At 37.7% G+C, this 17082-nt stretch overlaps 1 protein-coding gene across 7 annotated transcripts in view; it reads right to left on the bottom strand.

Moving 5' to 3' along the window:
* The window catches only part of HMBOX1 (homeobox containing 1), a 139225-nt gene that overhangs the window by 121149 nt on the left and 994 nt on the right, over positions 1–17082 (bottom strand). The window lies entirely within an intron of this gene.

Here is a 17082-nt window from a genome sequence, read left to right as displayed (position 1 = left end):
CAAACCCACCCCTCTGCCAGAAAGGGATCGGCCAATCCCTCTCTAGCAGAAAGGCAAGTCCAAACTTGGAGTGCCTATTTTTAATAGTAACACTCAAGCAACAGGAAACTACATTTATCCAGCATCTACCAATCCCCATGGGTGCTGGTTAACCAAGATTCTACTGTATTTGTAGCTCAGGGTTGAACTGTGGAGTCCTTGGTGCTCTCTGAGCTTTGTTGTTTTCTTGCAGACATTTCATTGCCAGACTAGGCAACATCTTCAACGTCACTGAAGATGTTGCCTAGTCTGGCAATGAAACATCCACAAGAAAACAACAAAGCTCAGAGAGCACCAAGGACTCCATAGAACTGCTTTCATTTTGTCTTTGTCCAGTATTTCCTTAGCCTAATCACTCATATTTTAGATCTGTTTCTCTCTCTCTCCTGGAGATTCCAGATGAATAAGTCAATTTCAACCCTCATGTCAGACTGTAAGACTGTTCCTCCTTTGTTTGCACATAAATCTCATCTGACTGATTTTTTTTTCTGTTACTCCTACAATGATTCAGCTTTCCTCCTGGCTGTCCCACATCATTCTCTTCCTGGACTTTTGTTTTTGGTCTTCTTCAGACAAACTGATGTCTGCTAGGTTCAAATTTGCCACCTCCTTCTTCTATACACTCCACACTCCAATGGCACCAGCCATTCAGCTATCAGCCATCAGCAATTTTGGCCTCTGCTTATACCCGAGTGCCATTTATCAGCTAGCCTTTGGCAAATAGACCAAGAACATACAGAGATTCCTGTTTCTTTTAGAACAGTTGCAAATATACTTCTAGGGAAGCACTTGTACTTTCCAAAAGCTTGAATTCCTTCCAAAACACCAAGCCAGGGAAAAAATCCTGCACTTTTCCAATCTATTGCAACTGCACTTCTCTCTGTACATACATGCAAAGGAAGAGTTTACATTTTTTAAACTTTTCTATGCAAGTTTCCTTCCACATTTCCTATCATCAAGGGATGTCTGATGAAAACACAAGAGAGGACCCTCTTGGTGGCTGCTCCCAGGTTTGAAACTCTCTGCCAAAAACATCAGACCAGTTGCCTTTCAATAACCCTTCTGCTGGCACACAAGAGGTTTTTACTTATGTAGTCCTTTGGTGTGTAAGTGGGTTTTGGCTGCTGAGTTGGGTTGGTGGTACAGTTGTTTATTATTGTATTTTTAATGGTGCTTGAATTATTCAATATTGGTTTTATTCTTATTCTTAGAAACACTGAGTGCCATTCATTGGCAGAAAGGCATGGTATATAGCCAATAAATAAATAAAAACATAATGTCTGATTTCAAATAATGCAACTCCTCATTTTATCTTTCTCTACAGAGGTATGGAATTTATGGCCTTCCAGATGTTACTGAATTACCTCTCAATGGCTCTGCAAATTTGAGATGCTGGGAACTGTTCAACAATAGGTGAAGGGCCATAGCTTCCCCTTGAGTTATAGATAAAGCACTGGTGGATGCAGACCTCTTCTCAGTTACTTGAGCATAATAGTTGGTTTATTGGATGAGTCCCAAAGGTCCATCTAGCTCTGGATCTGGATGGCAACCAACAGCTAGAACTTCCACAAAGCTTGTAAATCTGGTAAGTAGAGGTGAATTGCTTTAAATAAAAATGTACATAGCAAAACAATTCACCCATGGTGGGACTCCAGAAGAATTTGGCTCTCTGGAATTTTTCTCCAGCTTGCAGATAGTTAAACTTTTCATTAGCACCTTAGTCCATGCTTGACCAACAATAACTACTAAATAACCCCTTTGGAGTTGGGAACTTTTTTTCATTTATGTTACTTTTTTAAAAAAATGCCAATTTTTAAATAACAAGCCTCTGAATTTTTTTGCATTGGAGGTCTACCTAGGTTTCATTCCTTCTATGCCTTTGGGAAATCATTTAAACTGTAGCCCAGTACATCTAGAGAACACCAAGATACGGAAAGCTGGCCTATAAGCACAAGACAGGGAGGAAGCTGAAGTTTAGAGCAAACATCTACCCCCCAACAAAAGCAAAATTCTTCACTTATCAACTGCTTTACATACTACACTATCAGATTATTTTAAAGTGAGGCTGGATTCACACATTGTGCTATGTTATGGTTTACTTAGCAATGGTTTATTGAATAAATCACAAGTGGCTAGGTTTGGACAACCCACTAAACTATACAGCATGGTTTATAAATCACAAAGGCTAGGTTCACATATTATATTAAGAGAAATCCAAACAAGCCATACTAGGGATTAGCTTGAAATCCAAACTAGCTCAGAGAAAGAAATCAGATCATCCCAAGATTAGGGGCTTGGAAAGGGTTGGGTCATGGCACCATCTAACTGTGAATGAAGCCACTGCTTGCACTCTAAGTAGGCTTATTGGTTGACTGATTTACCTATTAGCCTTGCTCTCTTGCCTTTAATAATAACTTGATCTAAAACAGTCTACCTGGGCAATGGATGCATAAATATTTCCCTGATTCCAAGGCTTTGAAAAATTTATATAGGCAGTGAGATGGTTGGCTATTTCTTTATTTTTAACCAAGTCTAATATCTGAAATTTGGTCTCTGTTTTTTAAAAATATGTTAACTCTTAACATATTTTTATTAATGACTGAATTCGTTTATTCTTGTTCTGTTTTTCTGTTGAATGTCATTTATTTGCTTTCTAGTATTCATAAGCTTTCAGCTAATATTGCAAAAAAACCAGGATGCTATGATTACTTTACTGATTAACTTGCATCTTTTTAGACCTTGTACCCATCCCAGTAAAAAGCTAGATGATCCAGATGCCTTCCAAATACCAGTATTGTTTTCTACCTGCCCACAGTCCCCTGTATTCACCATTGTCTGCCCACATGCATCCAAGCTGTTCCCTGAGCCATAAAGATTGGCAACTTCCTTTATTTTGTTGTGTTTTTATTTTTAAAGATTTTCAGGATGCCAAATTCTTCTACAGCTTGTGTTATGAAGGATCTAGGTAGTACAGAACTGTTCTGACAGAGAACAGATTTTATATAAATATCAGAACTTCACATTAGCATTAAAAAAGGCAGACAGATGATAAAAATAAAGTGTGCATTTCACAGTTACACTGTGAGATTTTCAGCCAGCCCACTATTTGAAGAACGATTTCCCACTCTGGGAGCTGGAAGGCTGTTTTATAGTGAGAAAGCGATTTAATGTTTGTATGTGCTAAATCTTAAACTTAAATTGCATCTATTTGTGGACACTCTCAAATCTTCCCTTCAGTGTTTAATCAAAAAAGCTGCTCACACTACTAAAGAAAGAAAGAAAAAACATCTTGCTCACAAGAAAACTATTTTGGGATGCATTAATTTAGGAAGTCATGCTCCAAACAAAAGAAGATGGTATGAAAACAAGCTCAGATATCACCATGAGAGAAAGTGTTCAGCTCCCTTTGCAAGGCTACTTCTGAGCTATATCAGCCATAAACTTTAGCTACTCTCCCCTGGCTGAAAGCTGTGTAAGAAGGTGGTAGTGTTCTAAGAAGGTGGAGTAAGCTACATCAGATAGAGACCAATCCTTTTTCCTCACTGCATCCCAATTAAAAAGTTTTATACACATCAAATATATGGATATGCTTAAACTCTGCCTGTCTCTACCTTGGTGATCAGTTACGAACAAAATAATGTGTGTTTCCATATGCAATATGGAGTAGTGCAGTTCACAATGCTACTATCTCACTCTGTAGCGCAGGAAGGCCTAATCTTGCCACCAAACAGGATAAGGTGGTCCAGTCCTAAAGTTGCAGGAGAGAACTGCCTCCTGAGGTTTCAGGTAGCTATTGCCGTTTTTAAAACACCACTTCGGAATGAAACATTTTCTGTAAGTAAAGAGGCAGTATATCAGGAAGAAATCACCTGACTATGTGCTCACTCTTTGCTATGCTTATTTTCTAATTGCAAAAAAGTTCTTTTAAGACAAGGGATTTTTTTTTTCATTAAAAAGTCTCACCTGCCTGCAGTGTGAACTAGTATAGCCATTTCTCACTGACACCTTATTCTGCCATTCTCAGTTGAGTCCTGAGAGAAAAAACAGCACCATGCTAGATGGACTAAGATCCACAGAAGATGGCTTCAAATATTACATATACTGAAACAGTGCCAAATGATAGCCCCACAAAAATGCATGGTTACAAAAATGTCAACATATGAGAATACCAAGCATTTAATTTTAATAAGTAAAAAATTTCTACAAGCAAGGACTATCATATTTGGGCTGCAGAGATCTAAATGACCACAAGAGGTCTGCAAAATATTACAGTGTTCTGTGTTCTGTATCTCTTCGTGGCCATCTAGAGGTCATCTGGATTTTTGCAGTTCAATATGGCAGCCCTACCATAAGCTTCATACCACTGACAGGGTTTTCAGAGGGAAAAGGAGAGCAAAACAGCTTCACATCATATATGGCAGCTAGATTTGTAGATATTGCACTAAGCCATGTTTTACTTAACCACCTTTGTGAATATGCCAAAGTGTCTGGCTTCACACCCTGCATGTTAAGCCAGAAAGCACAATTTATAAATCACGATGACTGGATTCACAGAAGATGCTAAGCCAAATCCAAATAAGTCACATCATGGAATGGTATTTGAACCAATGATGAAGTCAATAAGCCCATTCCACATCACAGTAGGTTGCCACAAATCCAAATAAGCCTCAATCAGTGAAGAGCATCTCTTGATCCAGCAGAATAAGTGAAGAGCATCTCTTGATCCAGCAGAATAACAGAAGACTGAGAAAGGAGTAGAAAAGAACCATCATCATCATCATCAAGGATTTGTATCTCTGAGGGGGGAAGGAAACACATCACAAATTGGGAGACAAGATCAATCAGTGGAGATCTGCAGTAGGGTCAGTTAATGTGGAAGCAGGCTTCAGGCCCGGAAAATAATAATAATAATAATAATAATAATAATAATAATAATAATAATAATAATATTTCTTCTGAGCAGATTGCAAACCTGTTTAGAGTTATTTCAAACATTTAAAAAGTTAATAAAAAATAAAACAATACATTAATAAACAGAAGAGGAAAGATACAAGGATCAAAACATATAAAAGCCACTATCTCAATGTGATGTGAGCATTTGAAATTAAAAAAAATTATCTATAAAAAGAAAACATGTCTTGATCTTGTCCCAAAAAGACATTGATGTAGATACCAGGTATGCCTTTGGATACAGGGAGGCTAATAAGCCACCTGCCTATTCAGTGAAGGCATCTAGAGGACATCTTAGAATAACCAGAGTTCCCAGGCAAATACATACATTGATTTGTGCAATAACAATAATAACAACCACAACAACACAGTACCAAGTGCAAAACAGTAGCTTAGGCAGATGGCCCACATTCTGAGAATAAAGGAATACATGAGCACAAAATCAAGCAGGAATTTATTATCATCACCAAAACCAAAATCCTACAAAAGTTCACTTTTTAGTTTTATAGGGGCCAGATAGGACACTGAATCCAACTCCCTGTATGGTGCAGAAATCCAAGTTAAAGCATCTCTGACAGTAGTTGTTTAACCACATCCAGCGTAAGAAGGTCCACTACAAACTTAGATGACTGTTCCTTCTGAAGTTTTTCCTAACTTTTCACTGGAATCTGCCTTCCTGCACCTTAAGAACATTATTCTGGGTCTTGAACTCTGAGACAAAAGAGAGTCAAGCATTCTTTTTTCAGTAATCTAATTGGGGCAAGGTGATGGTAGATAACTGAAGATTGTCCACAGATCTACTAACATTCGGTCTTTATCTCCAGAAAAATATGGCATTGGTTATATTTAACTTAGATTTTATTTTTGTTTTTAATGGTTAGATAAACTTACTGACAATAGGCTTTCATTATGGAACATATGCAGCTGCTTCTGAAGTGGATAGACCATTTCTCCATCTAGCGAAATATTGTCCATCTGGAATGGCAGCAGCTATTTCAGGGTTTCAGGTACAGAATGTGTACTCCTCTAAATTAGGACTGTGCATATTTCTAAGTGATTCCAGTGTTTTAGAATACATGAGAGTGCAAGCATAGCATCTCTTTAAAGCAGTTGTTTCTTTTATCAGGCTTCCACGAGTTAACATCTTAAAACAATCATAGCTTTGAAAAAAGAGGTGGCTGCTTTAAAGAGGTGCTTGTGCTTTTGCTCCAATGCATTCCATAACATCTCTTTCAAATCATTTTTGAAGTATTCTCAGCCCTACTGTAAACCCTTTTATACTGGAACTGCCTGAAATTGCACTTGGGAGTTTTGAAGGGCACTGCTGTTGATTGAACTATGGTCCCCCTCACTGTTCTATGAAACCTTCAGAGTTGAACATCTCAGTCACCGGATGTAATAAAAGAAAGCTGTCACCTTCCTGCCCTCATTGTCTATTTTTCATCAGCATCTGGCTGGTTATTGCTAGCAACAGGTTGCCTAGCTAGAAGGTCTTTTCATCTAAGACTCTTCTCATCTGACAATGCAATGGTATTGTCTCTTCCAGTTCCCACAGGTTGAAGCTTCCAGAAACATAACAAGATATTGAACCACTTAAAAAGTTTTCCCATCAATAACTTCAAACTAGATCCACAGAACTGCTGAACCACATTTGTTTCCATGGCACTAGCTGCCAACTTAGTTTTAAAAACAGCTTGGAGAAATTCATGGACGATTAGGCTACCAATAGCTGCTAGTCATAATGGATTTGTTACAATGCCTTTCTCATACAGTTCTTAACCAGTTTCTCAGCCAATCCACCCATTGTAAAGAGCTAAAAAATTGAAAACTAGTTCACATCATGATTTGATGTCTATGGTTTGGTACTAGACTGTCATAACTAGGTAAAAACAAAAATCTACCAAATCAGTTCTACAAAAGTTTGGCAAAACTAAAAGCCTGTTAATGCTTAAGTACTTTGCTGAGATCAGAGGTATTGTCATGAGTACTGATGGTGAAAAGGAGGGGGCCCCTATCCAGTAGGAGAAACGCATGCGTAGTTTAGAAGCTTTGAATCTTCCTTCAAAGAAACTCAGAGCAGACCTTCCTTAGATTTCTGGGTTTTATCTGTGAGGGTTTTTGCTCGGCCTTTCAGTTTAGCAGGATTTTCTGTCTAGTCGAGTAGAACAATAAATACTAGAGACTTAACCAACTGTCTCAGCGTGGTTCTTTAATCCAAGATAAGACAGTTATACTGTGATGATATAAGTAGTATGTGTTATTCTGATATATTAAATTTTTGTGCTGGGCCACTTTCTCCCCATGTAATTCCTTTCAGGTGGGTTGGATTATATTTTCCACCAACCCAAGCCAACACAGAGCTGTAGCTTAACATCTGGAGGCTACAAGGATAGGAAATGAATACATGGATAAACCTACCTTGCTGTCCCCCACTACCACATTTCTTTATGGTGCTCTATGCACACTTCGTTCTGGTTCTGAAGCATTCAATCTCAAATATATACTCTGGAGATCAAAAAACGTTTAAATATTCAGCAATTGATCAACCCACTGTACAAGCATACTTTTTATTAAATCTTCCTTGAGTCTGTCCTTGCCAGTTTTCAACACTCAAATATCTGAGCAAGCCAAAGGGAACCACCAATTAATAGAAGGCTTTCTGCATGCTGTTACAAAACTTTGTCCCAGCATGATGTAGCAACAATCGAAGGAGCAGAAACTGTTAGCAATTCCAAGCAAGCTCATTAGTGGAACTTCCTTGAGGACCTGGAGAAAAGACAGGTTATAATTCTAAAAAATGAATCAATAGAGCAACGTAAAAAAAATACACACAAACACACTGGCTTATTTTACTACTCCTGACATGAGGCCTAACAGTTAGTTAGTTAACAAATTATAATTACTTTTATGGATAAAGTAAAGAACAAATGTTAATAGTCACTTCTTTGGGAAATCTGTTTTCCCTTCTCTTCCTTCCCCGTTTCCCTATGTGTCATGTTAATCCTATTATCCTGATCCAAAGGCCCAGGAAATGTGCTGAACACCATGCCACAAAACTGCTTACTGCTTTCCTTTTAAGAAACAGCCTTCAATATATGAAGCCGCTTTTCACCATCCAATCTAAGATTGGGATGCAGATCTCCTCCTGGCTCAGACATCTTAATTTTCAAAGCTTCACATGATGATGATTCACAACACCCTTCCACACTGCAGAATGCTATAGTCCTATTTTTTTTTCAGACAAAAGGACATAAATCTCCAATAAATGCATAAATGGGTAAATTTATAAAACTGATAAGAATAGATTATTTACTCATATATCTTCTGGGGTCTGTGAATTCAGCAGCAGAAAAAATGGCTTGCACTCCTACTGGTATCCATGGCTCCCCTCTTGTTCATGGTCACTCTCCCACCTTCAGATAACTGACCATTCTTTTTGACCTCTTAAAGTGGTACATAAAATGCCAGCATGAACTAAGGAACTCTGGAGCTTGTAATTCTTAACAGAGTATCAAAAAAAGAAGACAAAGAAGAAGGCACACTGCTCTTTATTATCTAAATGAGGTCCTAAGATTTCAATAAAGAAAAATAACTTGAGATAAAATCCTAGACAGAGGCTGTCATGGCAAACCCTGAGAAATACTGATTTCAATATTTTTGAACTTTTGTTTAAAATAAATAATTACCCTAAACATAAAAGTTTACAAATGAAAAATCTAAGAAACAAGAAAAATATAAACTTCGTTTCTTTCAGCTGTGATTAATTTTCTGTTTTTCTACCCAAATATCCAATTCTTTAACTTCTTTTAACTATTAACTGATTCCCATTATTATTTTGTAGAATCATCTGATAACAATGGCAACATTTCGTGAGTCTCATATGCAGGTGCGCATCGCCTTCATTTACTTGCAGCGCAAGAGGATGCCTGCAGCTTATTCCACTTCTACTAGATCACTTGGCTGAGCTTTGCCCTCTGGCCACCTACAGAGTACTGGCCACCTACAGAGTACTGAACAGGGACAGAGCACATCATTCAGAAAGAACCATCAAACATGTTCAAACACTTCTTAGAAAATGACCATTCTAAAATTGCCAGAATTTACCTACTGCAGTGACACTGGCATCTACTTGAGAACTTGCCATCTATGTTTTTCACAGCTTCAGAGGCAAGAGTCTAGCAGGCAAAAATTCAAATTTGGACTCACTGCACTGCAGGCAAGTAAGCTTTATTTGCCCCACAAAGAAAAAGAGCAGGATAACTTAGGAGGAACTTTATCACACAGTGTTACATCCCTGCTAGTATTTGCTGGGAACTCCCAAGTCTAGCAATCATTTTACTAGTGGGTGCACCTTGTACATTGGCTGGCAGTGCTGGCATGGCTCTAGTAGGTGGTTCTACAGTGCAGTGATTCAAACCTCCCTGTAGCAAAGGTTGCTATCTTATTCTGCATGTCTGATTTAATACCTTAGGACAGGAAATTATTTCTGATGATTGACAATGCTAACCCTAGCCCAGCAGTTAAAAGCAAAGAGACAAGACTATCCTTTGAATATGGTAAGGTTTACCCTAGGCAAAACTCATGTATACAAGTAGAATTGCCATAATTGCTGAAGACAGAGTTGTTCAAACTGTGGATCAGGGGATCACAATTAAAAACAAACAACCCGATCAGATTTGCACAGACTAAATAGGAGCACTGTCATAATTCACTCTGGGCTTTGTTCCTCATTTTGCCTTTCCAAACTCACAGTTGATAGCCACTGTACTTCAAAGTTTGAGAACTCCTGTGAAATGTAGGTTAAAATGTGTATATATGCTGTATTTATTTCTTGCCCAACTCTAATTAAATTGTTAGTTTATTCATGGGGTGGGGTCAAATAAACTCATTTATTATTTGAGCAGGTTGTGGTACTACAAAGTCTGAGAACCTCTGACTTAAGGTAGACACATTCTACTTAGTGGACTACATGGTACCAGGTGACTCATAGGAGAACTATTTGGTGCCAGCTAACTTAAAGAAATACAAGCACATCGAAGATACATGCTAACCCATTAACTTCTATTTTTAACCAAAGGACTTTGGTCAGTCAACCAACAGACTCTTGGAATGACAAAAGTCTTTCAGGAGCCACCTTTCTCTAGAACATATTTATTATGACAGAGAACATTTCTGCCTCGTATACAGATTTTTGCTATTTATATATACAACTCATCCCATGGCAACTGCATTTATAGTTCAGTGTGTGTTCTGTATTTTTACATTTCAGGTTGCAAAGGTAAATCCCCTATACACAGCATTCCTCCAAAATATAATCTATTAATAAGAATTACAGGGAGGTCCTTCGGGGGGCAGGGGGGTGGTTTCTTTGCCCAAGAGTGTTGGGTGAAATTCAACATATGTTCAGAGATATAACTACTTAAACAGGACTAGCCATTTTAAATTTCCAGAAAAGAGCTGAAAAATCAGAATGATTTTAGTTATAAAACAGTAGCCATCAGTACAAAGGAACTATATTGGGCAAATATTGAATCTGCCTTATTTTATTTGTTTACAATATTTTATGCTGCTCTTCTGTTCAATGAGTGCTGGAAGTAAGCACACACTTTTGAGAATTTCAGCTTTTATTTTAAGAAAGGTATGCTTCCGGACCCCAAGGCTACAAAGATGGATGGACAATACTAATGAATTCTTAGAGAAAAAGAGTGTGGTTGAGAAGTTATAATGGTCCAGCTTGGATATCAAATAGCTCTATATCTGGCCCCAGGAGCAGGAGACACCGTACAAGGCACAGTACAGGTACATTTATATATTCACATAGGTTGCAGAATTCTACTCTTCAGGCCATAGAAGTGCATTCTGGTTTTTGTAACTGTCTCTCATATGCATAATCCATCAATAGGGACCTCATCACAACTGTATTTTAAGACAACAGCTTGGCAGTATAGCTTATACTCTGCATACAAAAGACTCTCTGGCATCTCCAATTAACAGAGATCTCAGTTATCAGGTATGGAAATGACTTTCACATGACATTCTGGAGAACTCTGCTCGTCACAGCAATAGCATTTTGCTGAACAGGACAATAACTTATACAGTATCAGGCAACTTCATCTATATTCCTGGAAATCTCTCCAAACAAATGCATCTCTGGTAATCCATAGATTACATTACTTAATATTTAGATGTTCTGCTGCTTTGGAAGACTTTTTGGAAAAATTTACCAGTAGAAATATGGTTTTTAGACAACTTTATGAATCACTCATGCCTATTCAGTAATGACTTCACCAGCTGCCAACCCGTGTCTGAGCACAATGCAAACTGCTAGTGCTTTTTAATGGGCTTTATAGGTGTCTTTGATCACAGCATCTGAAGGACCCTCTCTTCCCACATTTCCCTACCTGTATTATGGTCATTCTTAGAAGCAATGCTCCAGGTATCCTCCCACACTGAAGTGCAATAAGTAGCTTCCAGGGAACAACCTTCTCAGTACTAATGGTCTCCTAGGCTCTAGGATGCCCTCCCTAGGGCATACCTATTTTCTTATCTTTCCAGAGCCAAATAAAAATAACTAGTTGTATTGCTAGTATTTTAATTCTTGAAATTTTGTGCTGCAGATGAGTTTTTCAACCAATTTTTGTTTTCTATTTATGTTTTCATTGTTATATGCTGGATATTTTAATCATAGTTTTGGTTTTAAGAAAATTAAATTGTAATTTTAGTGTGCTGTCAGCTGCCTTGAGACAACTATTTTGAGGACCACATACTTTAAAAAATATGCTCTACCACTATCAGATGCCATCTTTAAGTGTCTCTAACCTTTGAGATAAGAAAAGCATGAAAAGTTTTTATTATGAAGCCCATCTCTAGAATGCAACACCCTGGGAAATATTCATGGTTTTTTGGCACCAGCCAAAGACTACTTTATGCCCCAAATGTCAACCATGATTGGTTTGCTCTTTTAAAGTCTTACCATACTATAGTTTAATTATTTTGTTTTAATGCTATTGATCATCTAATACTTTACTGAAAAGATAAGTAATGTCTAGAGAATGAACTACAGTGGTAGAAAAGGAAACCTTACAAGAAATATTCAGCTATCATTCCACACACACTGATGCAGGATTGATCTTTATTATCAGGATATCTATATCCTGTATTTCAAAGACCAGGACTTCACAAAGGAGCTGACAATTTTGTTAATCCAACAAAACAAAAAAACAAAAAACAACCTTAAGATAACATATACCCCAATCCAAAAAAACCCCAAAACCCTAAGTTAACATATAAAGATATTTAAGGCAGGCAACTATTTAAATCACATTTTCCAAACCTGTGGGACTACATTCCCGTTACCCTTACCCAGAATGGGAATTCAACTTGTCAGAACAGTTCTGGGTTAAGAGAAGCCAATGATTATCTAAATCCGCAGTCAAGGCAAAAATACTTTCATTTTTAAGTTCAGCTCATTTTCTATTACGAGGATAGAGCATGGCTTCTTGCAAATCATGAAAGCCATGAAATGGGTCAATAAGATATAAAAGGTTGAACAAATAGTGGGAGGGGAATAAAAGGTTTCACCTGCTAGATGGCCCTTTAGTCCAGATGTCAACCCTCACTGCACATCAGCCAGTCTCATCTGTAACACAGCACCCTGCCTATTCCACTCAGCACAGTTTAGTGTTAGTATGTGAACAGTGAATACAGCTTCCATGGCTAAATGAAATGGAATCAAGCTCTTTGACTGTAACCCACAGAGATAAAACTGCTCACTCCCAGCATTTATGGGAAGAAGAAAAGCATCTGATGGCTCCACCACCATAGGAAGCAAACAGCATAGAGAACACTGAGCCAAACCCTCCGCAGTGATATGAGCCCATGAGCCAGCACTTTCTCTCCCTCTCTTTCCACAAGCCCTTTTTTTTCAAGCAACTTTAATTTTATGTCACATCTTTCATGCACAGTAGAACATCCTCCAGAACCTTTCATAGACATTTCTTTTCAAAGAGAGGGTGGGACATTTAAAAAATAAAAATAAATGTCATTCCTTCCTTCCTCCAATTTATGCAGGATGCACCACTTTTTAAATAGCCTCCTTTGCAATGCAGTTATAAAAAATTGTCCAGAAACACAAAATCTGATGCTGCATGCACAAAAAGCATAGCCTTATATTCTGTGCTAATTAATCTGAAGTGATGATATCATCTCCTCTTTTAGTACGCACAGTCATAAAACATGGATTAAAATCCCCCACAAGCAAGCATCAAAGGGGGGGGGGGAGTCTACCTTTCTGCCAGAAAGTGCAAAACAAACAAGGTAAAGGGTGTTAAAAGAGTAACTAATCTGCAGCTGAGTGATTTTGAGAGCTTGCCAAGGGTCATTTTGTTATATGGCCACAATCCTAGAGATACTTCCCAGGGAACAAGTACCATTCTCTATAATAGACTGTATAGCCAAATAAAGCACACACAGGCATAATCCATTCATTTGTATATCTTCAACCCAATTATACCTAAGAATATTATGGGATGTTTAATCCATATTAAGTGACCTCAAGAACACATCTGTACAAATGCCCAGGATATTCATATCTAATACATGCCTGATCAATGCATGGTCCCTCCACATTGTTTCTTGAAAACCCACCATATCGCATGTGCCATAACCTTCCTAAACAGCTGCTTCTGATCCTTCCTAATTTTGAATATCTATGTTGGGGGAAAAGGGTGTTTGGTGCTGTACAGAAAAGCACTGTGCTAGAGAGCCTTGCATTTATGACTTGCATTTCAGAATGAGCATATATACTTTCTGTTTCTCTAGTTAACTACCTTGAAAGACAACCTGATAAACTGGAAACAAAAGAGGTGCCACATTAGCTGGACCTTTCATCAGATCCAGCAGCGTTCTTCATACATTTTTAAGAAAGAGTCACCGTATTCTAGCTAGAGCATATTTATTCATACATAGAGGGTTATACATACATGGAACTTTGATGGAAACAAGAATGAAGGGACCCCTGCCCCAAAGTGATTACACAGGAATAGAATACAAAAAGAGAAATGAGGCAGAAAAGAGAAGGATAATAAAGGATGAGATAAGCATAACTTTAAATGCTGTATCTTGTCCCATCATTTCACAAAGGAGTAAGGATCAGGCAGGAGAGTATTAAAAAAGTTCTTCAAGAAAACGGCAAAGAAAGAATGTGAAGTGACAATCCAAAATATAGTAGATAGCAAAGGATACCTCTACTACAACCTATAAAACCTAAAGCTAATTCATTGTCAGTGATGATCATGTGTTCAAAGTCCCATAAGGCTTCAAAGGCATGGAGCTTTCCCCACTACTTCTTCCAAACTATGTCCTATTTTCAGATTTTAGTTTGGTCTAAAGACTGCTGGCTGAACACCATAATTTGGCTTTGTGAAAAATGAAACATACTTCACTATGACAAAATGTATAACTTTCAAAGAAACTAGGCTTTTATTCCAGGAAGGCAGTAGAGTAGGAAAAGACAGAAGATGCAAAGAGATTTGTACCATAACAATTAGCAAATGTCAACTTTAGTCATTGTAGGTTAGAGATTCACTTCAGATATATTCCATGTTTTCCCCCAAAGCATTAGCAAAACATTTCAGGATAGCTCAGATTATGTGTTTTAAGTATCATTCCCAAGGTCAAGAAAATAACTTCACATATTAACACTTTTTTTTCAAAGGGGGATGAATGATCATTGAAGACACCATCATATGATGTTCCCTATGACTGAGTAAAAGCTCTGCCTGCAGATGTAACCTGTTCAATCACTGTTATCACTAGTTGACAGCAATCAATCAACAAAATTCTTGATCTGCTAGTCAATAGGCACTACCTTGTTAGGTAGGCACAAGGCTAACTTTGTATCAAGCCAGTCTGCACATTGATATAGCAAAATTATGCCAAATCAGTTTCATATACACCACCAGAAATGCTACTCCTTTGTTTTCTTACTGCTTCTGGGACAATTTGAAACACAGTTTTTGCTCATAACACTCTCTGGCTGAACTTGTACATTGTACTAAGCCATGATTTACTTTATTGTGGCTTGCAGAATAAGTCACAACCGCTTGGATATATCCACCACATTAAGTCAATATAATCACAATATTTCTTAAGCTATTGTGTCAAGCCAGTTACTGTACATCCTCCTTAATTAATCTTTGGTTTTCTTACATAGTGGAAAGGAAGCTACCCAAACTTTCATGAGAGCGCTTTAATCCACTTTTGCAAAGTACTCCTTTTACACATTATCAAGACAATCGAAAGAAAGAAAGAAAGAAAGAAAGATCTGAGACAGCCTTGCATTCCTCAATACTTTACATTCTCTTCAGCCAGATAGAGAATGCACAAATATTATTTATTTAGATTATCACTAGAGATGAGGACCAGCAGCAAGGCTCCACTCTCAAATTCATCTTAGAGATAGAAATGAAGTTTAAAAAATAATGATAGTACAAATTAGTACTCATACAGAGCTTCTGAATGTTTATAGCATTCCACATGCATAAAGCTTCATAAGCTTTATGAATAACCTTGAAAGAGAGCAAAACCAATTTATCAATATCAGAAAGGCTGAGACAAGATAGTTTGCATGAAGCCACTTTTGCTGCAATCCTCTTTGAATTACTTGAATGCAGCCATATAGGACTGCGCTGTTAATGATTTCACAGCTAAGATAGAATGGGAACTAGAGGACTTCCCACTTCACAGCATAATTTCTTAAGCACCATGCTGCATCAGCTCACATTAACTTGCACAATGAATTCTCAGCATCTGAGGTTTGAAATCAAACAACTGAAGTCCAAACACTGTACTTTAAGTACAGCACTCTTGAATAATGCTTTAAAGATGCTTCAGAATGTAATGCTATGGATTTAAATGATTAACTTTCTGAGAACTGGTTGTGGAGAGAAAAATGGTTTTCAAACAATTGCATAAACTTTTAATAGCCTAAGTTTTTCCCCCAAAAAACTGCCTCCAAGTACAGAATGAGAAAGTATATAATACAGCCTTTACTGATGCTCAAAACTGATTCGAATCAGCACATATGTTAACTTAGAGAAACCATAGTGGAACTCAAAAAACCTAAATATTAAACTCTCCAGTTCAAATCATTATTCCCACATCAGATTCCACACCTGCAAAGAGCTGAATGCAGCAACAGCTGACAACATTTGACTTGTCATGCTCTTCTGTTTGCAAGAAGATCATTCCCTCCTCATCCTGCAATAGCCTGGCACACCCCAGTGTCTCCAGTGACTACTCCCTCTCACTCCTTGAAGACAGAGATCTCCTTTTTCAACCTGTGCATATTTTGCACACTAATATTGTCAACATTCTCACATTTAAAACCCCATCAAGAAATCCATGAATGAATGCTTCTTTGGTTAAATAAGGTGTATAAAAACTAGTATTTTACCCAGATAATCCACACCTGAAATCTTCAACTGATTTCAGGGTCCTGAAGTAACAGCGCTATTAAAGTTTAATTAAAAGCAGGCACTTAGTCTTAATAAAGCTGTGACTAAAGGTGCCTAAATAATCTGAACATCAATTGCCCCATTCAATATTAGGATTGAACTCCCCAGAAAAACTTAACAGCGATGAAACCAAATGTCTTACACTCTCATTTCGCTCAGAATTATTTCACTCTTGTTTATACCTATTCCAATTAACTACTGAAAACCAACACCCAAACAAAAAGAAATACCCCTCTCCAAGATCATTAAAAATAATTGTCCTTTCCCTGCTAATATCTCAGACAATAATTTCTTACACATTGTAATATAGTCTAGCAAACACCAACAATAACGTAGGAAGCAAAGCCACCCCACCACCATCCCACATATCGTACAGTTCAGGATTTCTTGTCTCTATCACTTGCATGGAATCTGGAGACCTACAGATCTGGTGTATCCCTCTTTGACCTTTTTCACGCCTTGAGGAATCATTACCTTGACCTACGCAAGAACAGATTTGTTGGGAAAAAATTGTGTCAGACTAGAGGAACTCTGTCCAGATAAATGTATTGCAAAATTTACCTGTGTGCTGTTAACA

The sequence above is a fragment of the Candoia aspera genome, chromosome 1 (assembly GCF_035149785.1).
Source record: "Candoia aspera isolate rCanAsp1 chromosome 1, rCanAsp1.hap2, whole genome shotgun sequence".
NCBI lineage: Eukaryota > Metazoa > Chordata > Lepidosauria > Squamata > Boidae > Candoia > Candoia aspera.
The sequence above is the reverse complement of the archived record's forward strand: the minus strand, read 5'-3'. Positions and strand labels throughout refer to the sequence as shown.